The following is a 22,712-nucleotide window of genomic DNA, read 5'->3' on the forward strand; positions in this document are numbered from 1 at the left end:
AGGGTATCTGGCAAAAAGACATCCTTTGACATCCAGGAAATGAACTGACCAGGAAGCTTAACAGGAATGGACATGATACTCAATCCACAAAAAGTCTCTTGTCATCCTACACCTGTCTGTCACCTACATACTCACTCTTTAACACCTGATGAGTGGTACTCTTCAAGCAAACGGACTTGATTCCGCATGGGGATTAATCACAGCCAGCAGAGGAACACAAGGCACGCAGGATCTTCCCCACCCCAGGTTAAGACTCTTCAGAGGCTCCAGCAGGCTGGTAAGCTTGAGGGAAACTCCCCTGCAAGAATCCAGCCAAGTTTCTTCCAATCACCTTGGTCTCTGACTTTCACGATCACTCACGAGAGGAACAGAGATCCTCGAAGAGAACCTTGGTTTCCTTTGTGTTTTGGCTTTAACTGTCAGGCAGTGGTATTTGTTTCCTCACCAGCGCATCCTCTCCTGTGCTCTGGGGTGTCGGCATATGAGCCCCGCAGCTCAGTAAGGCCAATGAGGAATAGTAACTTGGGGCCACTGGGTACCCACTGCGTGCCAGGTGCCAAGCAAAGCCCTTCCACAAGCATCCTCAGAGATCTCACAACCAGCTTTCACAACCGGCATCACGTCGCATCACACTTAGAGATGGGGAAACCGAGTTGCAACTCACCAACGTGGTCGTGAGCTCTGATTCAAACCCGGGGCTGCCCAAGTGTCCAAACCACCACGGTAGGTGCTCGAGAGACAGGCTGATTAAAGGTGGCTCCAAACCTCTCATTCATGCCACCAAAATTACGCTGACTTCTGAATATAATTTCAAAAACTAAAAAAGAATTTTTTAAATATGGGATTTCTGATTCTCCACCCATCCACCACCCCTTCCGACACACATCACACACACGCACTGGCTGTCCTCACAGCTCTCTGACCATCGGGCAGGGCTGCTCGGGACACAGCGCATTCGGACCATACATCTGTGCCTCAGACGTGGGAGGCTTGCAAGTGAGGTAAGTTCAAGGGCGCTAACACTGCAGGTATTTTAGAGGCATCTTTTGTAACAGCAGGAGAATGGACTTCATAATCTATTAATACTCTTCATCTATGATCAGTACAATTTGATAGATACTAAAAGCTGACTTCGGAGTTCCTATTCAAACATAATCCTTAAATCATGCTTTCATAAGTCACACAGACTAATTCACAGAGAGACAATTAGCCTTTGACACTGCACTTAATTTAATAAGCCATTTCAGAATTTTAATAGAAGCACTAACAGGCGTGAAAGAAGAATGAACTATTTTTTTGAGACCTTATAACTTACAAATTAACTAATTTTTATTTGTAATGTAAATGTCAAAAAGCATAGTATCAAAGGGCCAGCAATTATAACGCTAAGAAGACACGGGTATTATCTGAGTCAAGGTATCACTGCTCTCACAAATAAGCAAAGAGTATTAATGGTATTTTTAAAGTAAATGCCAAAGTCTCTAACTTAACTCTCAGTACCGACTGAGAAAGATGCCCCCACTGTTAAGGAAAGACAGCTGTGAGAATTAAATGAAATAATATATTCAAACGCAAGTCATTCAGTGTGTTACCAATAAACTACATTATTAATAGCAAAAAGTAAATTCCCTAAAATAAATTTAATGCCTTAAAAGTATACATATATGTATGTATTTTTCCTATGCAACAAGCTTAAATGAAAGAAGGTAGTCAAAAGGTTAAAACAATATAATGCTTAAACTCTTACATACAAGATCAGCAAATAATTTTCAAAGGATATCTACCTACATGATATTAAACTTAAATTATAAATACTTTTATGGTAGAGAACATGTACCAAAAATATATTTATTAGACATAATAGGTGCCTAATAAATGCTTGCTAATTACTTGCCTTGAAAACTTGTTTTATAACTCAAAAATACAAATCAAGCAAGATTATATAATAAAATAAAACAAATTTACATATTGAGCCAAAAAATTATATTGAAACAGACAAATAGTTTTAAAGGATACATATACCCGGCATATAATTCAAATTTTTTTAAAATAGATCCTAGTTGCAGTATAATTGCTTCACAATACTGTGTTAGTTTCTGCTGTACAACAAAGTGAACGAGCCTTATGCATACATGTATCCCCATATCCCCTCCCTCTTGAGCCTCCCTCCCACCCTCCCTATCCCACCCCTCGAGGTGGTCACAAAGCACCGAGCTGATCTCCCTGTGCTATGGGGCTGCTTCCCACTAGCTATCTATTTTACATTCGTAAGTATATATATGTCGATGCTACTCTCACTTCAACCCAGCTTCCCCCCATCCCCGGGTCCTCAAGTCCATTCTCTATGTCTACTTCTTTATTCCTGCCCTGCCACTAGGTTCATGAGTACCAATTTTTTTTAGATTCCGTATATATGTGTTAGCATACAGTATCTGCTTTTCTGACTCAAATCTTTTAATATCATTTTTTTTCCTGTTACAAAATTAACATGTTCATTTTAGAAAAAACTGGAAAACAAATGCAAAAAGAAGAGAATATGATAATTAGACATAACGCAACCACAAGTAATAACCACCGTAAATTTTTTAATGTATCCTATTCTGTTAATGCATATGCATGTTTAATTTTCCTGTAAAATGGGGATCTATTATATATATTGCCTAGCAAGAAAATTTTTTCATTTAATATTCTGGGCACATTTTCCCATGTCATTAAAAGACCTTATAAAACAAGCTATTTAATTGATTTAGATTACTTGATCGTATGGAGAACCATAATTTAATGTCTTACTGCCAATATTTTTCCAGTTTCTCACAGTATAACTAATACTGCATGAGCATCTTTATATAAAAATCTTTTGGACTGTGATTATGTCATGGGGTAAATTCCTCAGCCCAAATCCCTACACAGTTATTAACCTTCTACTTCACTAAAAACTGCACAGAGCTTGGCCTAGCAGACTGGAGTGGCCAGAGCACAGAGCATCAAGGAAACTTACACCATCCCTTCTTTCCTCCTGCCTATTAACCTTTGACCCAGTGCCCTGGAAGAGCAGCTTTGTTTGACATCTTCAAGCACAGGTATAGGGTTACCTGTCCCCACCTTTCACCTTTGGAGGGGAATGGACAGAGAATCTTAGGTACAGCTTCACACAAGGGGGCAAATGTCCAGCAGGAGACTGGGGCGGAGGACAGACCACCTGCAACAGGTACAAAAGACTCTGAAATAATAGAAAACAAATAAATGTGTTGGAATCCACAGGCATGTGCCCTGCTTTCAATATTATCTCTTCTTCTACCCTCTTAAAACCAGACCTCAGCCAATTATATGGTCCTCCTCTCACTGGAAAAATTACCTTTGCACTTTGCTATTGCCAGGTGACTCAAGTTAATAAAGGTTTTCTGTATCTGCAGCATACCCATATCTCCCTGCACATATCACAAACACCAGGTGGCCTGTGTGCAGTCGGGGGTTGACCAGCACTCCAGGTAAGATAGACACGCGGGCCAGAAATACCTACCAAGTGCCAGGTAGACCAACCTGGCCAGAGGGGCTATATGGCCTTCCTCTACCCCATCTTCAATTCCCAGCATGAAAGAACTCTTCCAAAGACTTCCCCGTCCCCTAGCTACTTCCTCACTATAGGCCAGTCTTCATAAAGTTAGACACTACCTAACGCTACTCCATATCTCCCATTTTAAAGAAGGGGAAGCTGATTTTAAAAAGTGACCTCTTTTCTAATGGTTTGTATTCCACAATTTTAACCTCATTCTTCTGAAAGCCAACTCAAGATAATCACCCACATCAAACTGCCTGCAGAGCAGTTTGGAAGCTGTTAGACCGGTATGGTGAATCACATGACTAGTCATGACCATTAGGAGAGTATTATGACTGTGATATCTTATAGTTGCTTGTCAACGGTGACACAAAAGTACACAAAATCTGGAAGGCCTTCTGTTCACCAAAAGACAAACGAACTATACTTTACAGAATAAGCTGGCCACCAAAGATAAAAAGCTGTGAAACACATTATCTGCTTACTTTTTACGTAACAAGTTGAAAGTGAATACGCTGCGCTTACTGAAAGTGCTTTAAAACCTCGCCTTCACTTCTATCAATTTACGTCCTCCATGAGAGGGTCTCTCTACAACCAGTGTTACTAAAACAAAACGGAGAAATTATTTAGCTATGTGTTATCCCCTGCAAATAGCATGTCATCAATCTGACGCTGATTAGATAAATTAAGAAGTTAGCATTACATCTCAACCTTTAAATACTGATACACGTGGTATTTGTTCAGAATTAATAGCATTTAACATGGGAAACTGCTCCTTTCTGCATTACTTCTGTTTGGTCACAGTCGCAAAACAAGAAAATGTGATGTGTATAATTGTGACTCATTAATCTCCTCAATGCACAGTCTTAGTGAATAAACTGCACAATTTTTTAAATGCCTTTCTTTCTTCCTATGTGTGTTGTGATCACATTCATAGGAGTGTCATCTTCTGGGTTGTCTAAGGACTACTGAAAACAACAGGAAGGAAACAGCCTTGCTTATTTCTGTAGTCCTTTTTTTTTAATGAAATGTATGAGAAATTCTACCACGAGATCTTGATAAACAATAAAATATTTGTAAGCTCTCCAGTATCTGCCTTCAAGTCTTACAAACACAACTCCACATGCAACACTGACAAGGACCAACCCTGGCAAATGGACGGGAACCCAGGTCCCGGGACTGGCTCAGGGCTCAGGCCCCCTCAGCATGCGGTGGGGAGGGGAGGGAACTTCAACACCAGTCTCCATGAGCTTGAACTCGGCAGAACACCAGGGCAGGTGTCTGATAAAAGTAGGATAAAGTGAATACACAGGATGAAATAAATAAAAGGCACTACCATAGGGAGAAGCACCTATGTCCAGGCAGTAACTCTGACTTATGTTCCTAAAATGAGTTTAAAAAAGATCTGTATGTGCTAACAATAAGGCCCAAAACACAGAGAGCCACAGACGTTCTCTGACCTTCAGCTAAAACTTCAGCTCCTCACCCAGAATGAGCGGGACACTAAGCAAGACTTTTTCAGTGAACTCAACCACGTTTCTATTCCAAAAGGTATTATTGAAAATATTGGTATTTTTATAAGACCCTTCAGACTAGATTTTTTTTCAAAGGTATGTTGATGGCCAAGCTGCAGAAATCCCAGACCAGAATTAAAAAGCAAAGTTACCGATGGTCTCTAACAATCATTACACTGTCAAGGGGATTATCTCCAGGTACCAACAAGGTTCTACGTATTCTCCAAAGGCGTCAAACATGCAACTGTCTCCCAGCAATTCTGGAAATTACCTGTAATCTAAACGTTCAGAAGAAAGCAACAAGGATTAAAAACTGTGAACAAAATAGAGATACTACTTTAGAGACAAAAATAGAAGGTTCTGGAAACCTCCAATCAAGTTGTATTTCGAGAACAGAAAAGATACAATGGCGAAAAAATTCTTGATGTGGACCGAACTAGTTCATCTCGATAGAGGGAGTGCAGGATAGGATCTTTCGGGTGCTGTGTGCCTTTTCAATCCACAGCATCTGAACAACAGGACGCCGGAATGGTTTTGGACACAACAACGTAAGAATCGCCCCCGGGGTTCAAGGCAGGGCCCAGCAGGTCTTTATTCTGAGTCCAATAATAACAGAGACACTGAGTGGGAGGTGCTGGGTGAAAACCACTTCTGTGAGGATTATTAGGATATGTGCAATTTCTCTGGCATCTCCCCCCCCCTCCCCACGAAGACATGACCCCTGAGAAACCATCCCCCCTCCAGAAGCAGTCCCTTCTCAAACCATTCCACCAACAAATCAAACCAACTTAATGTATGAAATACAGGCCCACGCTCCCTGCAGAGGCTGACAAATACTTCGTGCAACAGCCCAGGCAGAAAAAGATAAAGGGTTTGGGTGGCTGGAACAGTAAGTTACAAGGGCAAAGTCCAATGCGAATGTTGACCTATTAATGGAAAGTCCAAGCGCACACACCTTCGACGCGTGTAATGCAGGGTGTAGTCAGACACCAATCAATCACCAGGCCAGTTTTCCTCCCTTGCAGATAAGTTTAACATTTCAGTTGAGAGAGAGACCCAGTCCTCGGAATTGATATACACGTGATCAGCTGATTAGGTTCCACACGGCTCTTTTGTTCACTACAAACAAAACGATGTAAAACACTCCCAAACTTCCCGCAGCGTGAACTGCAAACACACCACTGGCAGCTGCTCAGCCGCGGCTACTGCCCCCAAACCAACTGAAAGGCTCAAGGCGCGCTCCTCTTTGCTCCAAGTTATCCTTGGCGTCTGTGCTCTCATCGCTCGGGAGGTTCCCTGAATCCTTCCGCGCTTAAGTTACTGGCAAAAATTGGCAAACTTGGGGCTTCCCTGGTGGTGCAGTGGTTGAGAGTCCGCCTGCCGATGCAGGGGACACAGGTTCGTGCCCCGGTCCGGGAAAATCCCACATGCCGCGGAGCGGCTGAGCCCGTGAGCCATGGCCGCTGAGCCTGCGCGTCCGGAGCCTGTGCTCCGCAACGGGAGAGGCCACAGCAGTGAGAGGCCCGCGTACCGCAAAAAACAAACAAACAAAATTTAGCAAACTCCGCACAACCCATCTGCATAGTCTCCTGAGCAGACAGCAGCCAGCAAGAGGAAACCAAGGCAACTTCCAGATTATCAAGAGGCCGTGACGCTCCTGCTGAAATAAAAACCACTCGGCCTCTCCGTCCTTAAAAAAACGTCAAGCGTCATTTATTTCAACCAGGAGTTTTTCTTCCCCCCTTTTCACTGGTTAGTGGGGAATGACACAGGCAACGCTCTCACTTAGTTTGACCACCTGGAAGGAACATCTACGTTTGGGGATCTCTCTGCACATCCTTGGAAGCCCCCTGGGGTGACTAGAGAACACAGAACTCAGAGCCCGCGCACGGTGGCCACTCCCCCGCCGCATCACCCTCGGCATCCAGGGGGCACTGACCTTGGCCCCTCAAGCCTGGACAGACTCACATCTGCTCCCCTGGGTCCCCCAGGCAGCCAATCCCATCGATCAGACTATCACTTCACGAGCCTTTCAAGCGGCTGGCAAATAGTCTATTCAGAGTTACTTGTGGGGGAAAAGCAGTGTAATGTTAGCTCATTAGAGGAGGGGGAATCACACGCACAACCGCTTCCTTAGGCTTCGCCCGTGACCCTGTGACAGCTCGTCTCTGAGTGGGAGAGACCCCAGGACCCAGGGGAACTTCCTTCTGAATGACACGCAAGCCAGAGCCCCTGCCATCTTTGGGGAGGTTTCTGCTCCCCAGAAACCCTCTGGCTCCCGAATAAATGATTACTGGGATCCCATTCAAGTGTCTCTTAAGCCTTCTATTACGAGTCTGAATTTTAAACAGAGGACGAGGTCCTTTTATTACATTCCCTAATCCACGTCCCCAGGAACATTTTTTTCAAAGTTACAGAGTCTGTCTGCAACCTCATTATTATTAGAACTTTACTCTCCCTTCCACCACCCAGAACTAAGCTGCACTTTAAGAAGACAGCACTGCCTCCACTTAAAAAAAAAAAATCCACTGAGAGCAATATTATTAGGAGATCGACTCTATTTCCAGAATGAAAGTGCCGTAAGACCAATACCCCTTTCTGCCTACCGACCCTTGTAACCTGAGTCCCCCCCTAAGATGGCACCTGGCAGGACAGACCAGGCAGGAAGCATTTGACAAGCGAGCTACTCCATCGGCGTGCCCACATGGCCACAGGCAAGGCCAATTCCACAGCATAAGCACAGAAGCACGTGGAGGGGCGGCTCCATGACACTGCTCAGCACCGCCTTGAAGTCAGCTGTGGTCAGGTCATTGAGTTCTCCAGAGGATGGGAGCACAAGTGATGCAGACCCTTTCTGGGGTCTTCGGGTGACCACCACCTGGGTGCCCCCTCCCTTTCCAGCCAGCCAGAGCGCAGACGTGCCCAGTGGGCTCCCTCCAAGCAGTGAGGCCCAGGCCCAGTGGTGGAGAAACAAGATGGAAGGAACCTGGGTCCCTGAGTGTCAGGTGGAGGACAGCAGCCCACCTGCCCAGATCTCAGGCTGTCACACAAGAAAGGAGTCAGCCTGTCTCTTGTCTGGACACTGTATTCTGGAGTCTCTTTTAGAGCAGGGAGAACTACCCCAGCCAATACAGCCCTAAGGCAAAGTCTTCGCACACCGTGTGTGTGTGCACCTTATATATAAACATTAAACTAGTACTGATGAGAACATTTTTCCTGGTTTTGATCATGGATGGAGAGGTTTAGCAACTCAGAACTCCAGTAATAGTGGGTATAGCAAAGGGGGCAGTTAATTAAGTCTAGAATTAGATTTTTTTAATTTTTATTTTTAAATATGTATTTATTTATTTATTTAGGCTGCACCGGGTCTTAGTTGCAGCACGAGGGATCTTTTTTTTTTCTTTTTAGTTGCAGTATGCAGACTTCTTAGTGGCGGCATGTGGACTCTTAGTTGCAGCATGTGGACTCTTAGTTGCAGCATGTGGACTCTTAGTTGCGGCATGTGGGATCTAGTTCCCCGACCATGGATCGAACCTGGGCCCCCTGCATTGGGAGCACAGAGTCGTAACCACTGGACTGCCGGGGAGGTTCTTAGAATTTTATTTTTTAAGTCAACGAGGACTTTATTTTACTAGCCAATATCTCAACACAGGTGACTTAAAAATCTCCTAACAGTTCAGGTTTATTTTCTTAGTCTCCATATAGTGTCATAAAACAAAAGTCAGGAAATTTTAGTCTTCCAAATTGTTGCATTTGAACTAGAAATTACAGTCAGCCCTGCACATCCCCAGGTTCCACATCTGCAGATTCAACCAACCATAGATTGAAAATATTTTTTTAAAAAACTCCAAAAGTTTCAAAAAGCAACACTTGAGTTTGCCATGGACCAGCCAACTATTTACATTGTATTAGGAAGTATAAGTAATCTAGACATGACTTAAAGTATATGGGAGGATGTGTGTAGACTATATGCAAACACTACACCATTTTATATGAGTGTCCCTGGCTTTTGGTATCTTGAGGGAGGTCCTGGAAACAATCCCTGTGGATACAGAAGATCAACTGTGTTCCTCAAAGATGCCTTATTAAAAACAAACAAACAAAAAAAACTTGTTTAAGAAGTTAATCACAAAGCTAAGAATAAGCTTTGCAAAAATAGATATATTTTCCTTTACCTGAAGTTTTCCAAGTAGCAGACACAATAAGTGAATAATGTGTCAGGATCCATCGCTTCAGGAGCAAGAGAACTCAGCTGAATGCCCCGAGCTGGCCCTGCAGCATGTGTTAGCAAACTTACAAAAGAAGCACCTACTGGTACTTCCCTGGTGGTCCAGTGGTTAAGACTCTGCACTCCCAATGCAGCGGTCACAGGTTCGATCCCTGACTGGGGAACTAAGATCCCACATGCCACACGGCGAGGCCCCCACCCCCCCGCCAACAAAAAGAAGCACCTGGTTTTCAGAATACATAGGAGAAACCCAGGCAGAAAATGGCCCAATCAAATATGATAATCACACCTCTGCTGGGAAAGGGGAAGATAAGACTTAAGGAAAATACACAAATACCTAAAACAAAATTGTTTCTAATATCACTTGATAATATGATCTTTGAAAAGAGCTTGTGACCAAGGTGGAGGTAAGCCAGGCTGGTGTAATATATTTAAAAATATACGGCAAAGCAGAAATCACTATGGTGAGTGAAAGAAGCCTTACACAAAGAGTACACACTGCAGGATTCCATTTATATGAAGTTCAAGAACTGGTAGAACTTACCATTGGGGTTGGAGGGGGGAGGAACAGTGGTTGCCTAGGACGGAGACTGGCGTGGCAGACTGGGAAGGCGCCTGAGAGAACTTTCTGAGGTGGCAGGTATATCTTAATAGAAGTATGGGTTACATAGGTATATACATTTGTCTAAGCTCATGGAATGATACACTTAAAACGTATACATTTCACTCTACAAACTTTGCCTCAAAACAGAATGTGAGTTTTAAACTCATTTATGGTATGTATGCTGAAGTGCTTAGCAGTGAAGTGTACTGATGTGTGTACTTATTTTGAAATGCTTCCAAAAAAAAAAAGAGGGACTGATGGGTAGCTAGAGGTGGATAGATCCGTATAAGGCAAACACAGTAAAATGCTAACACTGTGGGGCTTCCCTGATGGCGCAGTGGTTGAGAGTCCGTCTGCCGATGCAGGGGACACGGGGTCGTGCCCCGGTCCGGGAAGATCCCACATGCCGCGGAGCGGCTGGGCCCGTGAGCCACGGCCGCTGAGCCTGCGCGTCCAGAGCCTGTGCTCCGCAGCGGGAGAGGCCACAACAGTGAGAGGCCCAAGTACCACAAAAAAAAAAAAAAAAAAAAAAAAAAAGCTAACACTGTGGAATCTAGGCAGTGGGTATATCGGTGTCCACTACACCAAGTAATTCTTTCAACTTACCTGTATGTGTGAAATTCTGCATGATAAAAAGCTGAGGGCAAGTACATGCTAGTATGCTGAGATGTCTTGTTTTAGAATCTAAAGGAGAATGCGAATCTTACCCAGCATTTACTACTACTTCCTGCGACATAAAAAGAGCATGCGGACAGCAAATGAACACATGTTCCAGGGAGGCCAGGGTGGTGGACAAGGTGCTCGGCCTACCTAAGCTCTCACTGTCCAAAGCCATGCTTCCTAAGGCTGCCTCAGTTTAAAACTTTGATTATTCAAAATAATTTTAAAGTAAATCACTTCGGTACATCAATTACCAAAAGTTATAAATTCCTAAATAGAAAGTCTTAAAAGAAAACAATGTGACCTTGAATCCCAAATATAATACTCTGTGTCGTATTCTCTGGACAAATAACTGAAGCAGATTCAGTGATTTTATACCAAAACATTGTGGTCAAAAGGTACAAACTTCCAGTTAATTAGATGAACAAGTCCTGGGGGTGTAATGTACAGCATGATGCCTATAATTAATAATAGCGTAAGGTATATTTGAAAGTTGCCGGGCTTCCCTGGTGGTGCAGTGGTTGAGAATCCGCCTGTCGGTGCAAGGGACACAGGTTCGAGCCCTGGTCCGGGAAGATCCCACATGCCGCAGAGCAACTGGGCCCATGCACCACAACTACTGAGCCTGCACTCTGAAGCCCTCGAGCCACAACTACTGAGCCTGCATGCCACAACTACTGAAGCCCGCGCTCCTAGAGCCCGTGCTCCGCAACAAGAGAAGCCACCACAATGAGAAGCCCACGCACCGCAGCAACGAGTAGCCCCCGCTCACCACAACTAGAGAAAGCCGCGCACAGCAACGAAGACCCAATGCAGCCAAAAATAATTAATTAATTAATTTAAAAAAAAAAAAGCTGCTGAGACAGTAGATCTTTAAAAGTTCTCATCACAAGAGAAAGACAAAACTTTGTAACTATGTGTGGCGGTGTTAACTAGACTTCGTTAGCTAGACTTATCATGATGATCATTTGACAATATATACAAGTATGGAATCCTTATGTTGTATGCCCGAAACCAACATAATGTTATATGTCAATTACATCTCAGATCAAAAAAATGTTCACTTTCTACCTCTGATGAGTCCGAAATATTTTCCCCTTTAGGTTTACAGACACATTCTATAACCTTTAGCAAATTACAATGGGGAAAAAGTTGAACTGACTACACCTTACGTGATAGAGAAGTTAATCATCATTCCAAAAATAAGGTCCATCACTTCTCTTGAAGCTGCTTTTGTTAATAAAGTTCAGTTTGGAGACTGAAAAACCCAAACCAGGCTAGGATCTGAGTTTGGTTTTAGGCCTCTGAGTAAGTTCATGGAGACAGTACTACGATCAGGCGAAGGGCTAAGAGACAGAGAGTTTGATTTGTATTTGCTGGTCCCCTGCAGAGCCAGGAGTGGCCTTGCATACAAGAGCCCTTCAACAAAAATTAAAACCCTGACCATTTTCCAAAGCCTAACTCGGGTCCTCCCTTTTCCTTGAATGTTCTCCTGACTATGCCCACCCACCAGGCCCTCTGCCACCCACAGGGTCTTTCCTCTGAAAGAAGCTGTAGTGCCCATCTTACACAGGAATCTTCTAATATACGTCATGTGTGGCCATCAGCTAGGCCAGGACACTTACAGCTCATCAACTACCAGGGCAAGCCACTCTACCAAAATCAGCAGACCTAGGAGGCAAACCATTCTCTTACATTCTCGTACTTATGAATCACCACCATGAGGAAGACTGATTCCAGCATCACCCTAAGGCCCCCCTGAGGCCTGAAACACTGAGTTGGTTCATTTGCTGACTGTGCCAGACACTTCCCTGGGCCAGAGGACTGGGACACAGTGACCAGGTCCCTGCCCCCAGGGTCTCACACCCTAAGTAAGGGCACCCTCTGCTAACCTGGAAATCTTAGAACACCAAAGTTTAAAGAGACCTCAAGACTGTGTGGCCCCGAGTCCCCATTTGAAAACTGGCTCCTACTCACTGCCCTGGAAGCAAGGGAAGTTAGACACAGACGCCGAAGCACCCCCGCAAGCCCTCACCCCACCTCCGTCTTCTGCAACAGCAAGGAAATGCTACTTTGCTCTTCCATGGGATGTTCCAAATGCTTTTTTAAAAATTCTCATCTTTCTCCTTATTTTTACCTTCCCAGAAAGTTCAGTTTTGGGTTGGCTGTTTCTTTGTTTTTGGCCACGCCATGTAGTTTGTGGGCTCTTACTTCCCCGATCAGGGGTGGAAGTCGGGGCCCTCGGCAGTGAATTCCCTGGACCGCCAGGGAATTCCCCAGGAAGGTCAGTTTTTAAATTTATTTTTTTTATTTTTGGCTGTGTTGGGTCTTCATTGCTGCGCACGGGCTTTCTCTAGTTGCGGCGAGCGGGGCTACTCTTCGTTGCAGTGCGGTGGCTTCTCTTGTTGCGGAGCACGGGCTCTAGGCGCACGGGCTTCAGTAGTTGTGGCACGCGGGCTCAGTAGTTGTGGCTCACGGGCTCTAGAGCTCAAGCTCAGTAGTTGTGGCGCGCGGGCTTAGTTGCTCCGCGGCATGAGGGATCTTCCCGGACCAGGGCTCGAACCCGTGTCCCCTGCGTTGGCAGGCAGATTCTCAACCACTGCACCACCAGGGAAGCCCAGGAAGGTCTGTTCTGAACAGGTGAAAGCTTGCGGGGATGGATGGAAAAGGAGTGAATGCTGTCACGAGGCTGCTCCCTGGAGGCTGAGCCTGTCTGCGTCCTCCTCCAGGTCCTCCCACGGCAGGAGGTACAGCGGGATAAGTGTTTGTGGACCTAGTGGCAAAGAAAATAGGAAGATGAAAGGCAGTGCCTCCTAAAACCCTCCCGGGGGGCCTGTTCCTCACTCCTTCCACGTATCCTAGGCTGACTCCACATCCCCTGTGCGCTTCAGCTCGTCTGGGAAAGAACTGTGAGATGTGATGCCAGGCTGGGAGGATGGATTTAGAAAGCTCCACATAGCCAGACGCACAGCAACAGCAGCCATCAGACATCACCCAGATTTAACCGGCCTAAAATTAGCAGTCGGAGCAGAGCAGTTACTGCACGGATGGCGTCAGAGCTCTTCTGACGGGCTGACTGCCAGTTTTCAACAAATTGTCCTGCTTTCTCTACCAGGGAAACAATATTTTGGAACAGAGCCAGCCAAGCATTTCCGTGGCTGTTCCCGTTCTCGATTCACTATTAATGTCTGATAATTCAGTGACAAGGTGAGCAGAGCCATTGTTTTGCTGCAAGCCCTTATTCTTTGGGTGAGTAAAGTATGGTGGAGGAATCCTTTCAAATATTTAAATGCCTGAAATTTATTTAGGGCTTCACATTCAACTGACTTAAACAAAGATGATGCAAAGCTAGCGAAGTATAAAGGCAAAACGAAAATTGGTTTCCTCTGCTCTTTCTTTTCATCCTGGCGAAGACTCGGGAGCAAAAGAAATGTTCTCTGCAGGATCACAGCAGCGCCCTCTCACTTCCCAGCAAAGACGAGAGAACCCGGCTCAATCATCAGAACTGCTACCTCACCACAAACTACAAAATTTCTCCCGAATAACAGAGGATCCACTGGCTGACAGAACAGGGCATTTGGAGGCTAGAACAATGGCTCAGTAGCCTGCCCCCCGGCCACCACTTCCCGCTTGTAGGGACAGTAGTGGGATAATTCTGGCATTTTCCTCTGCATGCACTTTCTTTACCGCACCCCCCCCATTTCTTCTATGATTTATTGAGATCAACAGGACCTCACGAAGCATCTAGGCTGCCACAGAGGGCAGAGAGATGGGTTTAAACTCTAAGAACTAAGATTCATAAAGCCATGTGTGTTCTCGCCTTAAATCTTAGTTTTCACATCAGTACAGGGGGATAATCCCATCAGCCTTGCAAGGTTCTCGTTCAGTCTGCAAGAGACCATAAATGAAAGTTCAAGCACAACTGCTGTTTTGAAGTCTACCTTCAGGAATCTCTCTCCCCAGTTCTTTATCCTGTTCCTAAGTCAAAAACATTAGCCTCTCTCTCTCATTCCTCTCATCATTTAAGACTTTTTAAATAGGAAAACAGATCCATTATTCCAAGCAAATGACTTACGATGACCCTCAAATAAACAAAATGGCTGGTAAATTCGGTGATTTTAGTATTATTTAGGCTAATCTCTCAGCCTCACCCGCAGTTCTCATCATAGCATACACACATTTAAACAAGCAGGAGTTAGAATGATATCCCCCTGAATTCATGCAATATAGGAGTTAGTAGTAGGTCAGGATATTAAGATAAAAGACTTCTACCTGTAAAATTAAAGCTATGCTTACGGAGCACCTACTATACGTAAGGCGTAAGTAATGTTCCAACATACTCTGCAATCCTCCAGTTAAAAGGACTAAATTAACAGGAGGTATACAATATACTACTGATCGGTTTTAAAAAATCATTATTTCCTGTAGGAATTATCACGGATTGAGAGAGAAAAGAGAACGTTGCACAATTCAGAAATCCTCTCTTTCCAGTTATCTTTATTAGGGAGTCCAAACCAGGCTTGTAAGTGAACTACAGCTTCATCTGATTCCAATAAGGCCAGGCAATGTGCTTATCAGCTGGGGTCAGACCTTGAAGCCTGGGAAAGGTGTAAAGCACACCCTCTCCCCCCAGGGTGCCCGCCCTCCCCAAACCACAGCCCTCAGAGCCAGGCAATAAAGGTCCTGATGTAACAGACGGAACTCTGCTGTCGCCCTCTTCAGAAACTACTTCTCCATTTTTACCAGTCTGATATCAGAGTTCAATTACAGGTCATTTCAAGTGACCCAGAAGAGATATAAAGTGGGGCATAAAAGGTTGTTTCGGTAGATCATTTACAATAGAAATAATGAGAACCTTAAGGCAACACTTACTTAGTTCAACAAAAGCCAAGACACACAGCTCTTTCATGTTTAAACCCTGGGCTTTCAATCCTGCCTTTATCAAACATTTGCTAAGTGCCTATTATGTGGCAGAAACCAGGGCAGTACAGGGATTACAGCAGTAATGACCAGAAATGGCCCTGCCCATATGGCACTTAGATTCTATTGAGGCGAGGCAGAAGACAAACATAGAAAAATCAATATACAATATCATGTCAGGCAATGATAAACGCTATAGATTAAAATCGCTCAGCACACGGGGAGGCTGCGTGGCGTGCGGATGCCCTGCCCTCCCATCATCCCTTCCAGCCCACATGCCCTCCAGAGGCTGGGACACTGGCCTCCCTTGCACGAGGGGTGACCGTGTGCTCCCGTTCTAGCCAACATTAATCTGCACTTTCAAAGTTGTTCTTTCTCTTTAGAAGTTTCTGGATGAGCAAATGATGAGTTACGTCCTTCTATCCTGATTCTGGGTCTGGTGTCAGCTGTGTGTCGATAGTACAACGCTTCCCAAACAGTTGAGGTCGACCAGAAACATTGCAAGGAGGATGGTATCCTCCATCACACTATCATTCTCCCCGCACCCCCAAAAAATTCAAACCTCAAGCTAAGCAACCCACTACCAACTCTGGAAGAAAACTGGCCAAAGTAAAAACTGTCCTCAGGAAAAAGAATAAATACAGTAAGTAGAGGGTCCATGAAGGGTAGAATCTGTCTTAAGCTTCCCTCACAAGACCCTGCAGGCCCCCTAGAAATTGTTTCCAAACAGCTGTGAACTCTAACCAGAGAGGGTGGGAGAGCAGTGGTCTCGGGACCCGGCCCACACATTTCAAAGGGTAACAAGCAAACCTTTAAGATGCAAAAGAAAATACTCCAACATTCATTTTTGTTTATTATCAGCCTTCTTAAAATTTATATCATTATGTTTTATAGTGTCCATATCTGAGCATGGTAAAGTTTTACATGTATACGTATATATATATATATATATATATATATATATATATATATACACACACACTATACTGTACATATACACACATGCACAAACATATATAGACAGATGTGTGTATGTGCACATATGGACACTAAACACAGGAAATTCTGTATAGATGCGATGCACACTGGAAAAAGTTTAGAGACCCTACTACAAAGAAATAATTGTTCTTTGGATTAGGGCATTAAACACTCCAAACAACAGCATGTGTCCTGTAGGAAGAATCCAAAGTGTGATTCCTAAAATTTCTTATTAGAAGCTTCACTATGAAGAGGACTGTATCCCCACCCTATTCCTGAACCATGTGAATATCCACTGTTCCACAGGGAACCGAACGATTATCAAAACCCCCCTGAAGACAGTGAAAGCAATCATTATGCAGACTGCACCCGCTACTGTGCCCTCAACGCTACAGTCAGAGATTTTTTTCTAACGTCTACACAATAGTTTGTCTCAGCATACATAATTCTGTGTTCACCCAAGAGCTCTTACTTTCCACAGTAACCATTTTTAACACTAGCTCTTTACCTAGATTTTTTGGTTTGGTTTGGTTTGGTTTTGCCTCAGAGTAATTGAATACACCACCAAAGCAGCCTGCTCTGGACTACTCTGATTTCCTCAACAGCTCAACTAACTGGGAGCTTCTTCTGGCGGATGTAGCAACTGCGCAACAGTGAAAAATAGGGAGTAATCCAATCGGTGGCACTCAAGACACCCCTTATGGCTGAATGCTTATTTGTGAAATAGGAAAAAAAAAAGAGTACGAACTAATGAAAACACTGGGAAGTTGGGAAAAGGTGGTTCTCGTCCCCAACTACCTGAAAGCAATTCAAAAGCAGACAATACCAAACTGCAAGGGGAGTTTAGGGAAGCGTACAACATTCTGCTTCTTCCCACCATCTTTTTAGTGCCTGGAGCCTCCAGAGGTCACAGTTCACAGTGTGGCCCCCGCTTCTCAGTCACTCAGTCAGTCACTGAACATCTATTTCTTAATCTCCCACCACGTAGAGCACAGTTCAAGTTACTAGGGACACACTGAAAATGAACTCAGGTCTTAGAGTACCTTGGTCGGTAGGACCAGCAAAGATGGCCTGACGTGCTCTTTCGGGATATCTGTGTGGAAGAGGCATTCAGTAATGGGCTAGTTATAAGAAATTAAGAGCATTAGTACTTAACCATAACCAAACCTAGAAGGAAACTTCCGGAGGCACCATTCGTAGTTCAGCCAGTTTAACAATTCTATCAGCAACTTAGGTAAAATATAAAAAACAGTCTGATCTAATGTGCAGACAGCATTTGTTCGAGAGGGCAGGCAAAGGTGCTAAGTAATAGTATCAAACTCCCAAAAGCATCATGGGAAGGACAAGCTAAAATAAAGTTAGACAAAGTCCGATAAACGTTAGGTCTTGCAGTGACATTAGGACAGGACGGGAAGACGTGGCTTCAAGACAGCGTGTGATTAGGACCCAGAGGTTCGAGTGAACAGGAAACTCACTGAGTCTGAGTAGGAAAGTGAATGTGAACTTGGACTGTATCAGTGCAGGCAGGACACGCAAGCTGAAGGAAGGGCACCCCTATTCTACTCTGCGCAGGTCAAGGTGAGTGGGAAGACTCTGGCTCTGAGCCCCACTTGGACAGGTATTGTCCAGTGAGCAACTGGAACATCTCTACGGAAGGATTAGTTCTGCAGGCCACCAAGCGGTGGGGGGGAAGTCAAATAAATAGGTAGAATTAGATTTCGACTCTACAGGTAAAAAACACCTCCTAGTGGTCAAAACATGAGAAAGGTGGAACTCTCCACCCCTTACTAGATCACGTGCAGAGTATATAAAGGGATCCAAGCATCAAAGAAGGGTTAGTTGAGCCGGTCATTGATTTCCAAACTCTGGTTCTTAGCAAAGTTTTCACTGGCCTGTGCAAAAGGAGTAGTGTCTGTGTATGGGTGAGTACGTATGCACATGGGGGTAATTTTAACCAATGCCCTCTCTGGATGAGAAGAACTTTCCTTAAGTCAGCATGCATACTCTTCCCTTTTTTTTTTTTTTCTTTTCTTTTTGGTGTATCAGTGTGAAATGCATTGATAGTAGACAGTAACCGCTGTTGTAAACCTTCAATACATCTATACCACAACATAGTGACAAACCTGAGAATCCCTAAAATTTGATTTTTGTTTCTGATTTTTAATTTACAGGTAGATAAAAACAAAAAGTAAAGGAACGACATAAAGGGACCTTATGGACTTTGTGGTACAAAGAGGCTATGACAGCTAGACTCAAATTACTGCATCTCTTCTTTGCTATCACCCAAGTTGGCTATACAATGTTGTACAGGGAGGAAAAAAAATATCTATATCTATAGCTATAGCTATATATCTATATATCTATATGTGTGTGTGTGTGTGTGTGTGTGTGTACATATACACATATCTCAAGGAATTAGGTTATGCTAAATGTGAAATCTCCCAAGAAACAGAACCTCTACTGTGGGTAACATCCGGCTCCCCTGGACCACTCTTTGGAACCAAAGTTTATGAATCAAGTTCAGAAAGGATCAAAATAATTTACCTCTGAAGTTCTGAAGCATTTAAATTCCTATCACACTGTTACCCTTCTTTTAAAAGGGGTCACAGCTAGATATGATTGCAACAGAAAAGCAATTTCGGAGTCATTGATTTCCAGGTAAACTAAGTAAGCTATAACTCTCATGAATGTTCACATACAAACTTATCATAAACCAAAGAAAGAAAAGACACAATCGTGAAAAAATATAAACTATCCCAATCAGTCATTTTCATTAATCCATACATTTATTTGAAACATTAAAGAAACCTAAAATCTTGGTGCTGAAAGGGATCATGAAAAAACTTTATCCAAACTCATTGGTGCCACAGGCACTAGAGGCAGGAAGCTAGAGGTTCCTGTCTCTCCTGCCTGATGCTCTTTCTATCCCATCACCCTGCAAGGGAACCAAGTACATTAATAGAAGGAGAAAATCTGCAACACGGTTCCCTATATACTTTAGGCCTGTACTTCATATTTCATGCAAGTTCAAAACAGATTAAAAAAAAAAAAACCTTTGCTTTTCAGCTAACAATAACAGTCTGAATTTTCTTCAAATTCGGCATGTCTTTGAAGGGATTTGTAATCCTAAACCGTCACCTTAAGTAGATCATAAGTTCAAAGGCTCACTGCCTTCCTCAATCTTCCAAAAACAAACAAACAAACAAACAAACACCTTTGCATCTACCAATCATGACTGGGGTTTGGGGGCTGTATCAACATAAACACAGTTCTTTGCAAAGTATGCAGTAAATTCAACCCCTTTTAAACTAGTTTTGATGACCAAACACAGCACTTTCAAACCAGTTTCAATTACCAGACAACCGCCCTTTCAAAGTAGCTCACTATTATTTCCTCACTTTGAAGAAGAGACAGATTTTCAAAATGAATAACCCAATAACCCTTTTGCCTCAGGTAAAGAGATCCCCCAAGGTGCACAGGTGTTTACCAAGCTCAGGTATCAGGGAACCCTTCTAAATACCATTCCAGTCTCAAGAGAAACAAAATAAAACAAAACATACAAACCCTGTTACACAGCTTTAACTACAATAAGTATCATAGTAGTCAAATCCTGATACTGATAATTTCCCTCTTACATTCCAGAAAATTAAAGCTCTTCGAGAAAGACTAAGATTTAAAAACATCAAAAGTAGGTGATGGAAAATATACACTTAAATCAACTAGGGAAAATCTGCAGCCCATACTCTAAAGCCAGAAGCTCCACTTCCATTTATCTCTTGTTTTATTTTCCAGACCAAATGCTTACACTGCTTCTTACCCAAGTTCATTTCACCCCATCTATAGGTAGCATATGGGTACTGATAAAAGCTGTTTCTGATTTCATTTCATTCCCAACTTCCCAGATGTTTGCGAGAGAGGTTGTGTTTTTTTTTCCCCCTTCAGCTATTTGCGAATATGCTCTGATTTAGAACCAACAGATTTAACATATCGTATTTTAGGCTGGGCACGACACAATAAATAACAGCTATAATGAATGTCGAGATATTTCACCAGCTTATAAATAAGTTTGCCTACGTTGGCAAGACTTCGATAGGCTGCCATGATCTTGTTTTAGAGAAAAAGTACAGAAAACACATAATTGAGAACCTGATGCTACCAAAATGGCCAACTACAAGCCATTGTACTTTAGAAATGAAACACGCGGTATCAATTGGGGAGAATAAAGACGGCCCCAACACAATCCTTGGTATGACACATGCATGTATACTTCAACCCATCTCAACAGAGGCTTTAGGAAGAATCAATGTTATGTGTACCGAAAACTCAAGAAAGACTGCACTTTCTCATGAATAATATTCTTTTATACTTCTCCGAATCAAGCAATGAACTACTAAATTAAGCAGAAAACATCCTTAGCAGAAATGTTATATAAATATAATTACAAATCTCACTGCAGCACTTTGAATTACTCAAGTCAAAACAGACATCCTTAAATTTCTGACTAAAAACAGTAACCAAGTTGTCCCTTGAAATCCATCTTTAGGAATGCCAGAAATAATAGGCCACCTTTTGATGTCTGCATAAATATTGGTTTTATAGGGAAGTAATGTATTTCAAGGAAAGCAACAGTTTTGGAGATCTTTTTTTTCTCCCATTACTAACTGGAAAACTGGAAAAAATTACAACCTGGATTGCAGACAGGCAACTCAAAAGCGCAGTTTACTAAATGCCTGTCATAAGAAAGCCATCTAGTGTTAACATTTAGAAATGAAAACTGCAGACAAAAGAGGCAAAGAAAAGAAACATCTAAGTGACTATTTTGAACTTGCTGAGCAAACCTATGAGAATCCCCAAGATTCTTTGTTTACAAAAAAAAAAAAAAAAGTCCATCCTTATTAAAAACCGTGTCTAAGTCTAAACAAAATCCCAAGACTGTGCAATTGCAATTTTTACCAAAATCAGGTTTTGGTGACCACCATTCTGTGACCAATGCACTTGATGTTTCCAATACTCACGCTGGAGTCATCCTGGGCTGAATTAATTTAACCGAAGCAGGTTAATGATGACAAATATCTCCCAGAGGGGTCATGCCAACTTGTTTTCTCTTCCCGAGAAGGATCGGCTCTCGCTGGCAGACGATGAACCGAGACTGATTCTTTGGGTTTGTGGCGCGGTTGAAAATTAATCCGTAGGTGCTCGTGGGGATACTCCCGGGACCTGGCCAAACGAGCTTCCACGAAACGGGGGCCCGAGCAGGACCGCGAGCCGAGGATGGAGCGAGACGCGGAGCCGGGGAAGCCGAGGAGCCGTCGGGCCCCGAGGAAGGGCGCTCGCCGGCCGCTGGGACCTTACAAAGAGGGGCGAGCGCCGCGAGGGCTCGCGCCCCGGGCACACGCCTTACCGGGGAATAAACCCCGCAGCAAGTTCAGCAAGTGACCCCGCCCGGCGCGCTGGGGAACCGCGCCGGGCAACCTTCTTCTCTCGGGTTAGTCACAGAGGAGTCGCTGCGCGCCCGGAGAGTCCTCCTTAGTGCTCGCGTCTACGCGACGGGAATAACCTTTCAGCCGATCGATAAGTTTGAGAACGAGCGGCGGCGGCTCCTCTCCCACCCCTGGCTCGGGAGCGCGGGCGCATCTGCCAGCCGGACCCTCGCCCCGCGCCCCGGCCCCCCGTCAAACCCCGAGGCGCCCCCGAGGGCGGCCCCTTCACCTCGGGACATTCCCCGGACACGACCCGGAGGCTCCCGAGCTGAACCCCCCTCGCCGCGAACGCACCTCGGAGACGCAGTCCGCCGGGACCTGCTACAGCCCGCGAGCGCGCGGCGGCGCGTACCGGGGTCGCCGCCTCGCCGCCCGCCGCTGCCCGGGGCTGCCCATCGGCCCGGACCCTGCCCGCGCCGGGCTCCGGCGGGAGGCGCCCGGGACCCGCCGGCTGCGGCTGGAGCGGTCGGCCTGCGCTCTGGCGGGCGGGCGGGCGGGCGGCCGGGGCGGGGGCGCGGCGCTGCTCCTCCTCCTCCTCCGTCCTCCTCCCGCTCCGCCGGCTCCTCCCGGACTCCCGCTCTGCCGCGCCGGCTCCCGACACCTCCGCCCGCCCGCCCGGCGGCACCGCCCCCCGCCCGCCCCGCGGCCTCCCATTGGCAGCCGCCTGCCGGCCCCCTCGGCCCCGCCCCGCGATTGGGCGCGGGCGCCGTCCGTCCCGCCGCCCCGCGGGGCTCGGGGCGCAGCCGGTGCGCGGTTCCCAGGCCCCGAGGCG

At 44.9% G+C, this 22,712-nt stretch overlaps 1 protein-coding gene across 2 annotated transcripts in view; it reads right to left on the reverse strand.

Annotated features, from left to right (window-relative positions):
- SIPA1L2 (signal induced proliferation associated 1 like 2) overlaps positions 1-22,501 on the reverse strand; it is a 220,274-nt gene extending 197,773 nt beyond the window's left edge. The window contains exon 1 of one of the 2 annotated variants that reach the window (XM_089897408.1): positions 22,235-22,501. The gene's annotated coding sequence lies outside the window, so the exon portion shown is untranslated. The other variant, XM_089897409.1, reaches the window with a different exon arrangement.
- Positions 22,502-22,712: the final 211 nt, after the last annotated feature.

Source organism: Delphinapterus leucas, chromosome 16, assembly GCF_059928025.1.
Source record: "Delphinapterus leucas isolate spDelLeu-1000000601 "Yukka" chromosome 16, BTC_Dleu_Yukka2, whole genome shotgun sequence".
Classification (NCBI taxonomy): Eukaryota; Metazoa; Chordata; class Mammalia; order Artiodactyla; family Monodontidae; genus Delphinapterus; species Delphinapterus leucas.